This window comes from Palaemon carinicauda, chromosome 8 (assembly GCF_036898095.1).
Source record: "Palaemon carinicauda isolate YSFRI2023 chromosome 8, ASM3689809v2, whole genome shotgun sequence".
NCBI lineage: Eukaryota > Metazoa > Arthropoda > Malacostraca > Decapoda > Palaemonidae > Palaemon > Palaemon carinicauda.
The window spans coordinates 147,631,176-147,642,003 of NC_090732.1; the positions used below are offsets into that span (position 1 = coordinate 147,631,176).

General features: G+C 41.9%; 1 protein-coding gene across 1 annotated transcript in view; it reads right to left on the bottom strand.

Moving 5' to 3' along the window:
* LOC137645024 (uncharacterized) overlaps positions 1-7,893 on the bottom strand; it is a 37,069-nt gene extending 29,176 nt beyond the window's left edge. The window contains exon 1 of the mRNA XM_068377890.1: positions 7,841-7,893. The gene's annotated coding sequence lies outside the window, so the exon portion shown is untranslated. The remainder of the gene's footprint in view (positions 1-7,840) is intronic.
* Positions 7,894-10,828: the final 2,935 nt, after the last annotated feature.

Genomic DNA, 10,828 nt, shown 5'->3' on the forward strand with positions numbered 1-10,828 from the left:
TGGTGCTTGAGTAAAAGGAGAGACTTGGATAGAATAGTAGATATGATATATTAAAGAACAAAGACAAAAGTAATAACAACTGTTAGAAACAAAATACTTTGAAGTTAGTGTTGGATTATACCAGGGGTCAGCATTAAGCCCCTTTTCATTTGTGCTGTTGGGTGTGCTAAGTGAAGAGATCAGAAATGAAGAGTTGTGTGAGCTGCTATATGCATATGATTTGGCGATTACTGATGAAAATGAAGAAAAATTACAAAGAAGGTCGTAGAGTGACAAGAGACTTTGGGAATGGGTGGTTAAAGGGTAATTTGGATAAGACTAAGGCTATGGTGAGCAGAAAGGAAGGTAGAGACAGGATAACCATACGTGAAAGTAGAGGCACAGTTATAGATCAGGTTGAACAATTTATATACTTGGGATTTACTATTAGTCAGGAGGGGGGATGCGAGGCTAAAGTTGAGAATAAGATAAAATAAGCATGGGGGAATTGAGGGGAGGTAGCAGATGTGGTATGTGATAAGAAAATTGGATTAAAGTTAAAAGTCAAGATCTATAGAACAGTAATAACACCAGTGTTATGTATGGATCGGAAATTAGCGCATTAAGACTAAAAGAGGAAGCAAAGCCTGAGAGAACAGAGATGAGAATGCTGAGGTGGATTATGGGAATATCACTGCTTGAGACAGGAAAATGATAAAATAAGAAGGATGGCGGGCGTAGTAAAGATTTGTACCAACCGTGTGTCACACAATTGTACATAATCCCTTTTGTATATATTATGCTTGTATCTTCGCTCTTCCCTCGCAATAAAACGAACATGAAAATCCATGTCTGCTTTTCTCCTCTGTAACATTGTCAATATTTGAACATGAAAATTCTTGTTGCTTTGAGATTTTGTATATAAAGGAGAATGTTCTTTAATAAACAACTCAGTTGATTGCATCCTGCCTTTGAGTCATAACCTCTCTCTCGGCACCGTCACATTGGTGACCCCGGAAGTCGACTCGCTCCCACTGCCTTCCACCCCCACCTCCTTTGCCCCTCCATCGTTGGTACTATGACGGACTCTACTACAGCAGTTGGCGCTGCGGCCGCCTCATTGAAACTTTCACCGTTCGCCAGCGGAGAGGCGTTTTCTTGGTTTCAGCGCGCAGAAGTCCAGTTTCGCATCAACGGCGTGACTCGCTCAACCACCAAAGCAGATTATGTTTTCGCGGCGATACCCGAGGACACCTTCCCGGAAATATCCGACTGGCTTTGTGAACAAGGAGACACGCCAATAGCGTATGACGCCCTCAAAACATACCTTCTGCAGCAGTACTCTCCGGCGCCAGCCGCCCGTATAGCAAAGCTTTTTCAGCTCTCACAACAACCGTTGGGGGACCAAAGGGCTTCGCTTGCCCTCAGGGAAATGACCAGTATCGCTCGCCTTCAACCTGCCGCAGACGGCTCTCCTCGTGAGGTGAACCTACTTCGTGCCCTTTGGATACACCGTTTACCCGGACCTATACGCGCTGCCAATAGTTTACCCATAAAGGACTTGATGACCAAAGCTGACGCCCTTATGGACAGCCACTTCAGGACCTCCATCAACGCCTCCACCCCTGACGAAGAGGATGCCTATTCAACGTCAACTGAAGCTGACATGAATGCCGTAGGACATACACGCCCACACCGTGACGTGCCGAAGCAGAGACAAAGCCGCCCACCACCCACCAATCGCTCGCGCCCCAACAAACGACTTCTACAGCCACTTACTACCTCCCATCCGCTGCAGTTTTGCTACTACCACTTCAGATTCGGGGCAACTGCGAAGAAATGTGCCAAGAATTGTCAGTGGCCAAAAAACGTTAAGTAGGCCATCGCTAGTGGCGGTGGCCTCCCGTGTTTCTAATATTTTCTTTTTACAGGATGCAAGAACGGGCGTGCGATTTTTTGTAGACACGGGTGCTTGTCGTTCTCTTTTGCCAAGGAAACTCTTCAAGGGACGACAAAGTCTGTCTACATCTGCCGACGTCCGCTTGGTAGCTGCCAACGGATCTGTGATACCCACCTACGGTTACGAGAACCTCACATTATCGTTCGGAAACGGTAAATCCAATTGGAAGTTTCTCGTTGCTGACGTCACCATGCCAATCCCCGGTGCGGATTTCCTCTCTATTTCCACCTTCTGGTCGATGTCGCCCACAGACGATTGGTCAACGCAGACTCGTACTTGTCGACTCCTCTTCAACCCGCCCCCTCTAACCTCGCTCTCCACATTAGCGCACCCACGGATGCCTACGCCCACCTCCTCATGTCGTACCCAGAAGTTTTCCGACCAGAACTTCGCCAAACGCCCACGGTTCCTGCCAAGCACGATATTTATCACCATAGCAAGACGACGGGACCCCCAGTCTTCGCAAAATTCAGACGTCTGGCACCGGAACGATTGGCAGCCGCCAAACAGACGTTCGCCGAAATGGAGGAAATGGGCCTTTGCCAAAAGGACTCCAGCCCATGGTCGTCACCCTTACACATCGTTCTGAAGAAGGACAGCTCCCTCCGTCCATGCGGGGATTACAGGCGCCTGAACATGCAATCAGAACCAGATCACTACCCCCTCCCAAACATTGCCGACGTGACCTCCTACCTGCACAAAGCAAAGGTTTTCTCTACGCTCGACCTCCTGAAGGGGTATTATCAGGTGCCTATGAACCCAGAAGACATCCCAAGACTGCCATCACTACCCCGTTAGGTACATACACCTTCAATTACTCGTGTTTTGGCCTTCGTAATGCTGGGGCCACGTTTCAATGTCTCATGGATGGCATCTTAGGGGACCTCCCTTTCTGTGTATGTTATGTGGACGACATACTTGTGTTCTCCTCCTCAAAAGAGGAACACCTCCGTCACCTGCGCACCGTGCACCTGCGCACCGTGCTCGACTGCCTGCAACAAAACGGCCTTGTAGTCCGGTACGACAAGTGTACCTTTGGCGCCAAGGAAGTGTCGTTCTTAGGGCACCGCATCACTCCTGAAGGTGTCCACCCCCTCCCTGAGAAGGTAGCAGCCATTCAGAATTTCCCCGTGCCCTCGACCGTCAAAGCTCTGCAGGAATTCTTGGGCATGATCAACTATTATCACCGTTTTCTGCCAGCCATTGCCGCCACTCTTGCTCCCCTCTACGCCTCCCTCAAGGGCAAGCCAAAGGACCTGAAGTGGGGTTCCCTTCAAGATGCAGCCTTCTGCAATGCAAAGAAGGCTCTATCAACTGCTGCGGCTCTCACTTTTCCTATCCCACATGCCCTTCTCCTTCTCTCCACCGATGCCAGCGACGTCGCTATTGGTGCAGTACTCGAGCAGGTGGTCAACGGCTCGCCCCGCCCATTGGCCTTCTTCAGCAGAAAACTGTCCTAGGCAGAATCGGGTTATTCTACCTTCGATCAAGAATTGCTGGCGGTGCAATTGGCTGTCCGTCACTTTCGCCATTTCTTAGAAGGTACGCCCTTCGTCATTCGCACAGACCACATGCCTCTGGTGCACGCCTTTACTCGACAGTTTGACGCCTGGTCCGCCCGGCAATGCCGACATCTCTCCGCCGTGGCTGAATACAATTGCACCCTTCAATACATCCCTGGGAAAATGAATCCCGTTGCCGATGCCCTGTCGAGAAACACGTTGGCTGCCGTTCAACTGGGACTGGATTACAACGCCCCGGCTGAAGCCCAACGACAGGATCCAGAGTATCAAGCATGTAGGACATCCTGCACGTCCCTCTGTTGGGAAGACTTTCCCCTCGAAGACTCCAACACCACCCTCCTCTGTGACGTCAGTACTGGCAGACCGCGACCTTGAATTCCTGCTCCCATGCGCCGACAGGTGTTTGATTTCATTCACGGCCTTTCACATCCCTCGTGCCGTTCTACTGCACAGCTGCTGAAGACAAAGTTCATTTGGCATGGCATTTCTAAGGATGCCTGTACTTCTTGCCAAACTTCCAAAGTACATCGACACACGGATTCAGGAGTGGGCACCTTTCCTCAACCTCAGCGTCGTTTCGCACACATTCACGTCGACGTTGTAGGCCCCCTACCCACATCACAAGGACATCGTTACCTGTTTACCATCATCGACCGCTCCACCCGTTGGCCTGAAGCCATTCCCATGGAAACTGCAACGTCCGCCTCATGTACATCTGCCTTACTCTCTGGATGGATTGCAAGATTTGGTATCCCTGAACATATTACTTCTGACAGGGGAACCACTTTCACCTCTCAATTGTGGACATCATTAGCGAATCTCCTGGGCATCACCCTACATCAGACAACGGCCTACAACCCCGCTGCCAATGGAATGGTTGAACGTTTTCATCGCACCCTCAAAGCAGCTTTGATGTCCCGCTGCAAGGATTGCAACTGGTTTGCTCAGCTTCCCTGGGTCCTCCTGGGACTAAGGACCACTCCTAAAGACGCCCTTGACGTCTCGGCAGCCGAAATGGTGTATGGCGATCCGTTGGTCGTCCCTGCCGAATTTTTTCCTTCTACAACCTCTTCCGACGATCTCCAGCGCATACGTCACATCGTGGGAAAATTTACTCCATGCCGCCAGACTTACAAGCCCCCAGCAAAGCATCACATACCAACAGACTTGCACTCTGCAACGCACGTCTTCCTACGCAACGATACTACCAAGCCACCACTAACGCCCCCTTACACGGGCCCTTTCCTTGTGATCCGACGCAGTCCAAAAGTATTCCTACTAAACATTCGTGGCAAAGAAGACTGGGTCTCCATTGATCGTCTAAAACCTGCTTATCTCCTGCCAGATGACCCGCCTACAGTTTGCCTCTCTAGATCAGGGTGCCCTATTTAACTTGTACAGTATGTCATTTTTAGGGGGGGGGGAGCCATGTACCAACCGTGTGTCACACAATTGTACATAATTCCTTTTGTATATATTATGCTTGTATCTTCGCTCTTCCCTCACACTAAAACTAACATGAAAATTTATGTCTGTTTTTCTCCTCTGTAACATTGTCAATATTTGAACATGAAAATTCTTGTTGCTTTGAGATTTTGTATATAAAGAAGTGTGTTCTTTAATAAACAACTCAGTTGATTGCATCCTGCCTTTGAGTCATAACCTCTCTCTCGGCACCGTCACAGATTACAGAGATGATAAGAGTGTTACGACGGAGATGGTATGGGCGCATATTGATGATAGATGGTAGGGAAGGAGTGAGGAGGGCTTAGTAGGAACCTGCTAGTGGAAGAAGATAAAGAGGAAGGCAGATAATTAGAAGACAAGATAAGGTGAAGAATGTTATGGAGAAGAGGTTTAGTAGAAAGGGATGTCGTTGATAGAAAGCATTGGACAAAGCACATCATGCAACCGTCCGCTTAATGTAAGGATACTGGTAGGAAAGAAGAAGACGACTGTGATCACCAATGATTTTCCTGTTAGGCTTTAACAAGGGATCTAGTGTAACACTATATGCCACAAAAATACTCTTATTCCAGTCTAGGGCCAGTGTATTAATGCCTCAGCACGGAGATGTGTACAGAAAGATCTATAGAATCCTTGGATTCAAGCCTTTCTAGAAACATGACATAGTATCTCCAATACTATACATATACACGTTTACTTACAATAGGGTTTCGTTCAGAAAATCCCATTGTAAGTTCATATTAACCCAAGCCCAGCTTAACTATCTTGAGTCACGCCTGTCCAACTTGAAAGTCTCACTGAACGGTTATCGTTAAAATTGTGTAATACATTATTTAGTATCTTAACAGAAAACATTTTGATATTGATAATTTACAATAACTACCAAAACAATGATGGAACAACAAAAGCAATTATTTAGTCAAAGTATCGGTACTTAGCAATAAACTTTTCTGTAGTTATCTTATATGGCTAATAGTTGGTTATGGGGAGCTGAAATATAACAGTAAGTTTAGGTTTGACATAATACAGGAATAGGGATATCAGTTGTAAAATTCCTCATCTTCTTCTTCCCCTGGTCACACAGTTAAAATTTAATCACCCTTCATCTTTTTCCCTTCTGTAAACATGAGGTACAGAAGGCATGCCACTAGCAACCTGACAAGTACAGTAGTAATGCCTTCGTCTTACATTTGCATGACAAAAGATCAATCCTAGCGAGGGACCGGAGTTTAAGCTTTTTCTAGGGATACTACTGCTGTAGCTGAGCACCCCGACTGACATTTTGGCGTGCACCCCTTAGGCGATACTGGAACGGAACTGAAACCAGACACATTAGCCTTCAACCAGCTTAAATGTATTGAAGGATTATTTTTTTTTTCAAATCCAGAGTCGACTGGATTATGATTTTCTTTTTTTCATTGTGAATAAATCTATAACAAGCAATTGCTTCATGAATTTTCTTTCAACTTTTCAAACCTTTCGTTACTGATATCACGTCTCCCAAATTTTACAAATACCTCAGCCAATCTTCTTTTCTTGTATTTTTTTTGGATTATCCTGAAATTCTTGTTCCGTTTTCACTTATTTCGGTTCTATTAAAGAACAGTTGGTTTGTTCGGTTGAGGGACTGCTAATCTTAAAATGGTGCCTAAGGCTACCATTGTTCAAAATGTTATATCTGACATTAAACCATTTGATATCATTTTCTTTTTCTTTCATTGTTGTTCAGTTAATGAAATACTTAAATGACCAATCAACCACAAGACCGATCCAAATAATTAATTAGATTAGGCATCTGAAGCAATACCAACCCACATGGATGACGTGTTACAAAAGAAAAATAAAACTATAATAATAACAATGCAATGCAGCCCAAAGGAAAGATCATCAATTTGTCAAATTTGGAAGAAATACCAATTAGAGATTACACACACAATCAAACATGGGTGACAATGGACATGTCTAGGGCGTCCTAAAAGATTACTCTGGATTTAATTAAAACACGATAGCGCCAACTTTTGACAAGGATCAGCCACATTCGGTATAGCAAAAAAAAAAAAGAAAAAAAAAGGATCCCTATTTTTCAAACGAGTCCATTATGATCGCTTTCCCTCAAAATTTCAATTTTTCTAACATCATAATCTTTTGAGTTGTTAATTTTTCTGTCTTAACGCACTAAAACTTAAATTACAATGCTGATTTCCTACTAGAATATTCACTCCTTTGTGTTAGGTAGCTTCGACTTTCTTTTCAAATCTATTCCACAAATAATAATCAAATGTAGCCTCATTAATCAAAATTGGAACACTACACAATATTTTATATCATAAGATCCCAGTACCTAATTCATGTCCTAATCTTAAATCATAGATCGCGAGATTGTAAAAAGAGAAGTATCTATTATCGTCTGCTAGGTAACAACATAACACGCTGCTGAAGCACCAAAGACAATAAAAGGAAAACCGAAATACTGTTTGAATTCATCAAGCATTCACCTACTTTTATATGATGCAATGTCAATAAATGACACTAATCTATCATCTATTTCTTAACTGCTGCTTATTTACTTCAGCAAGTTATAGTTTTTAATTTATATATACATTTGATGTACAGCACAAACTTAGCTTGCCTTTAGCAGATGCATGGCAAGTCTTGATGAAATTGATAAATATCAACAACTTCACCCACATTTACGGCGATGCATGTATTCATATCCTCTTGGAGTTGTTCTTGTTGGCTAACTTTCCTGACAGTAGTTTTTGTTTTAAACGAAGTTTCAGTCTTATAATAAATCTTAATTTCTCTTTTCCCTTACCATTAGAACCTAGCCACCATTTGAAGCTCCAGACGTATTTTCTTACCGGAAAACCCATATATCACTAGGGAAACAATCACAGGAAAACAACCTAACCTGAGGATCCCTCTACGAAGGACGGGATCGGGATCTCTGCCCCACCTGGCTACCCTCCCTAGGACGTGTCCTAAACTTAGTTTCTTACCTTATTGCTTTGGCAAAATGAATCCTAGGTTATCCATTACAGTGTGGAGGTCTCATTTCTGGTAGAGGAAGTGATTAATGAAAAGTACACTCCTCCATGGCTCAAAACTTGTTTTTCTTTTAAAAGAAAAAAAGTGCTATTGTAGTCCAAAACAGTAAGTACAATGACGCCATTTCACGGTCTTTGAAATACAGAATTTCTAGTGGAACCGCAAAACGATATGTTTTTCCCTTTATATACACTGACTACCACAGTTCTGGTCTTTAACACAATACACGGTTACAAAACAACTTAAAAGTAGCTTCTTCCTATTCAAAACCAATGGAAATGACCGTACAATAGGAATGATCGTAACCAGGGCACATAAATATTCTACTAAAACTATAACATGAAAGCATTACATGAAAAAACAAGTGTGTGTCATTGCCATAATGAAAGTAGGTGATAACTGCTCTCCCCCAAAAAGTCACGTGATAATGATGATAGCACTGATTGGTAATTTAGACAATAATTGTAATGGCAGCACAGTTTCAATGATACGAAGAAATGGGGAACTAAAAATAGTTATTTTAAGCAAAAACTCTTTATTTGTGGCCAAAGTTACATATAATAAAGTGATTCGTCAAGAAAGGTTCCAGGAGGACCAGAATACGCGTTTTGTTGTATATGCAAGCAGTGTTTAGTGTTGATACATACCATAGGTTTAACAATATTATAATTTTGACATAGTTTAGTGTTGGATAATGTTAATAATTATTACACATAATTATCAATTAACCCTTCTATAACATATAAAGGAGGATAGTTCTCTGATTGTGAGACATTAAATGATTCACGAGAATCACAGAAGTATAAGCAATGCTGGTAAATATAAATTGTTAAAATATTCATGGAAAAATATATATTTAACAATAAAAAAAGAGTGGTCATATTTGAACCCTCGGAAATAAGGAGTTAAATCCCATATAAGATTAGTTGTTTATTAAGCATGGGTCCTTTGTAGGGGTGTTTTTCGGTTCTCATTTGTTGCATTTGCAGAGTCAAACTTTACTAACTGAGAAGATTGCAGTGTGACTTAAGGAAGAAGTTTTTTTTTCTTTAGATAATAAAAGTAGCCCTTACTTAGGATATCCACTTTCCTACAAGATTCTAGGGAGGGAGGAGGGACTTGGGAGAACAAACAGTACCTCTTTTTTTTTTTTCAATAATAAAAGTACCCATTATTTAGGATATCAACTTTCCTACAGGATTCTAGGGAGGGAGGAGGGACTTGGGGGAACAAACAGTACATCTTTTTTCCATAATAAAAGTAGCCATTATTTAAGATCTCCACTTTCTTGCAGGATTCTGGGGAGGAATGAGCGATGTGGGAAACAAACAGTACCTGTATTTTTGTCAAAACTACCTTTTTTGGTTGCGAGCTTTGGTATACTTAAGGACTAGTACCAGCGCACAAGAAGGTACGTTAATAAAACACTTGTGTCAAGTTACTTACAATTCATCAAATGACGGTACAGCAAATAGTATCTTAGTATGTATAGATAGAACTAATAAGTCAATATAATTATATCATGAGGGAGAATACATTCAAGAAGGCTATTTATATTTCGGCATTTCCGCAGAGGATCCCCTATATCTGTCAGCTTTTCCTATCTACAAACAAAATTTAAGTCGAACTGAATATCCAAACAACTGCATATTCGTAAGAAAAGGGGTTATTTTTCTCACAGTACGTTTCTTGTTATAGAGACCCAGATCAGCTTTCTTCTTGAAGTAGGTCATAGGACAACAGATAGTACCCGCGGAAAGGGCCGGACTGTTCTCAGTGCTCTTAAATATACATCCTTTTCATAAAGTAGATTACTACAAATAGATATGCAATGTAGAAGGTAGACACAGGCTATCACAAAAAGGCTGTAAAGCAAATGAAGGCTCTCATTTTTTATGAGAAAGAGAAGACTAGGTATCAGTGCCTCAGGATGGCTGGGAGTAATGATGGTTTTTTGGCTCTAAGAGATCTAATAGGTTGAAGCTATTATTTTGCAATCTATCTAGGCTATCAGTTACTTTATCAAGGGTTCTGGGGAGGAGAGTAGTTGGAAAAGAATGTCGTTGCAGAGCAAAAGAATAAGTTATCTTGTGGAACATACCCAAGTCAAATTCATGTCAAAAGCTTCATCGAGAATCTGTGCGAGAGGATTGTATGAGAATAAAGTTAATAAAATAATCTTTTTCTCCTCAAAAAAGTGGACCAGAGCAAGAGAAAAGAAAACCAAGTTTCCTCTTGTTGGAATCTATCCAAAAAGAAAGATATTGTCTAGGAGGGAAAGACCTCTTACACCTCACCAAGTAGGTAATGTTTTTAAGTGAAAAGTATCTCCTATACATGCAGGAAAGAACTCCATGTGTGAAGGTTCTGGTTCAGAGAGAATGATATGAAGGTGGCATAATTGTGCTATATGGACGAGGGAGTAACTTCAGCGTCAGATGCAAAATGAATGGAAACTATGGATTATTCAGCCGTAGTGGAGGTATGAATTCATCTGTCTCTATGGAGTTTGCAATGATCTTAAAATCCTTTGAAATAAAACTTCAAGGAAATACATAGAAACTTGAAGATGTAAAGAGACATATAAATAGATAATATGATCAATAATTACATTTTACATTATATTTGTAATTGAGGAATTGATACGGTGATCTATATTTACAGTTTCTGGATGAGCAAGAGGGGTAAAAGTTATATGTAGGAAGTAAATTATTCTGTTTATTTAAGGATAAGGGAAAGGAGAAAGATTAAGCATTATAAAGGCATGTCATGATTAAGTGTAACTGATAATGTGTTGGTTATTGCTTTAATTATAGAACGTAATACAGTAATGCTACTGAGTGAAAGCTAC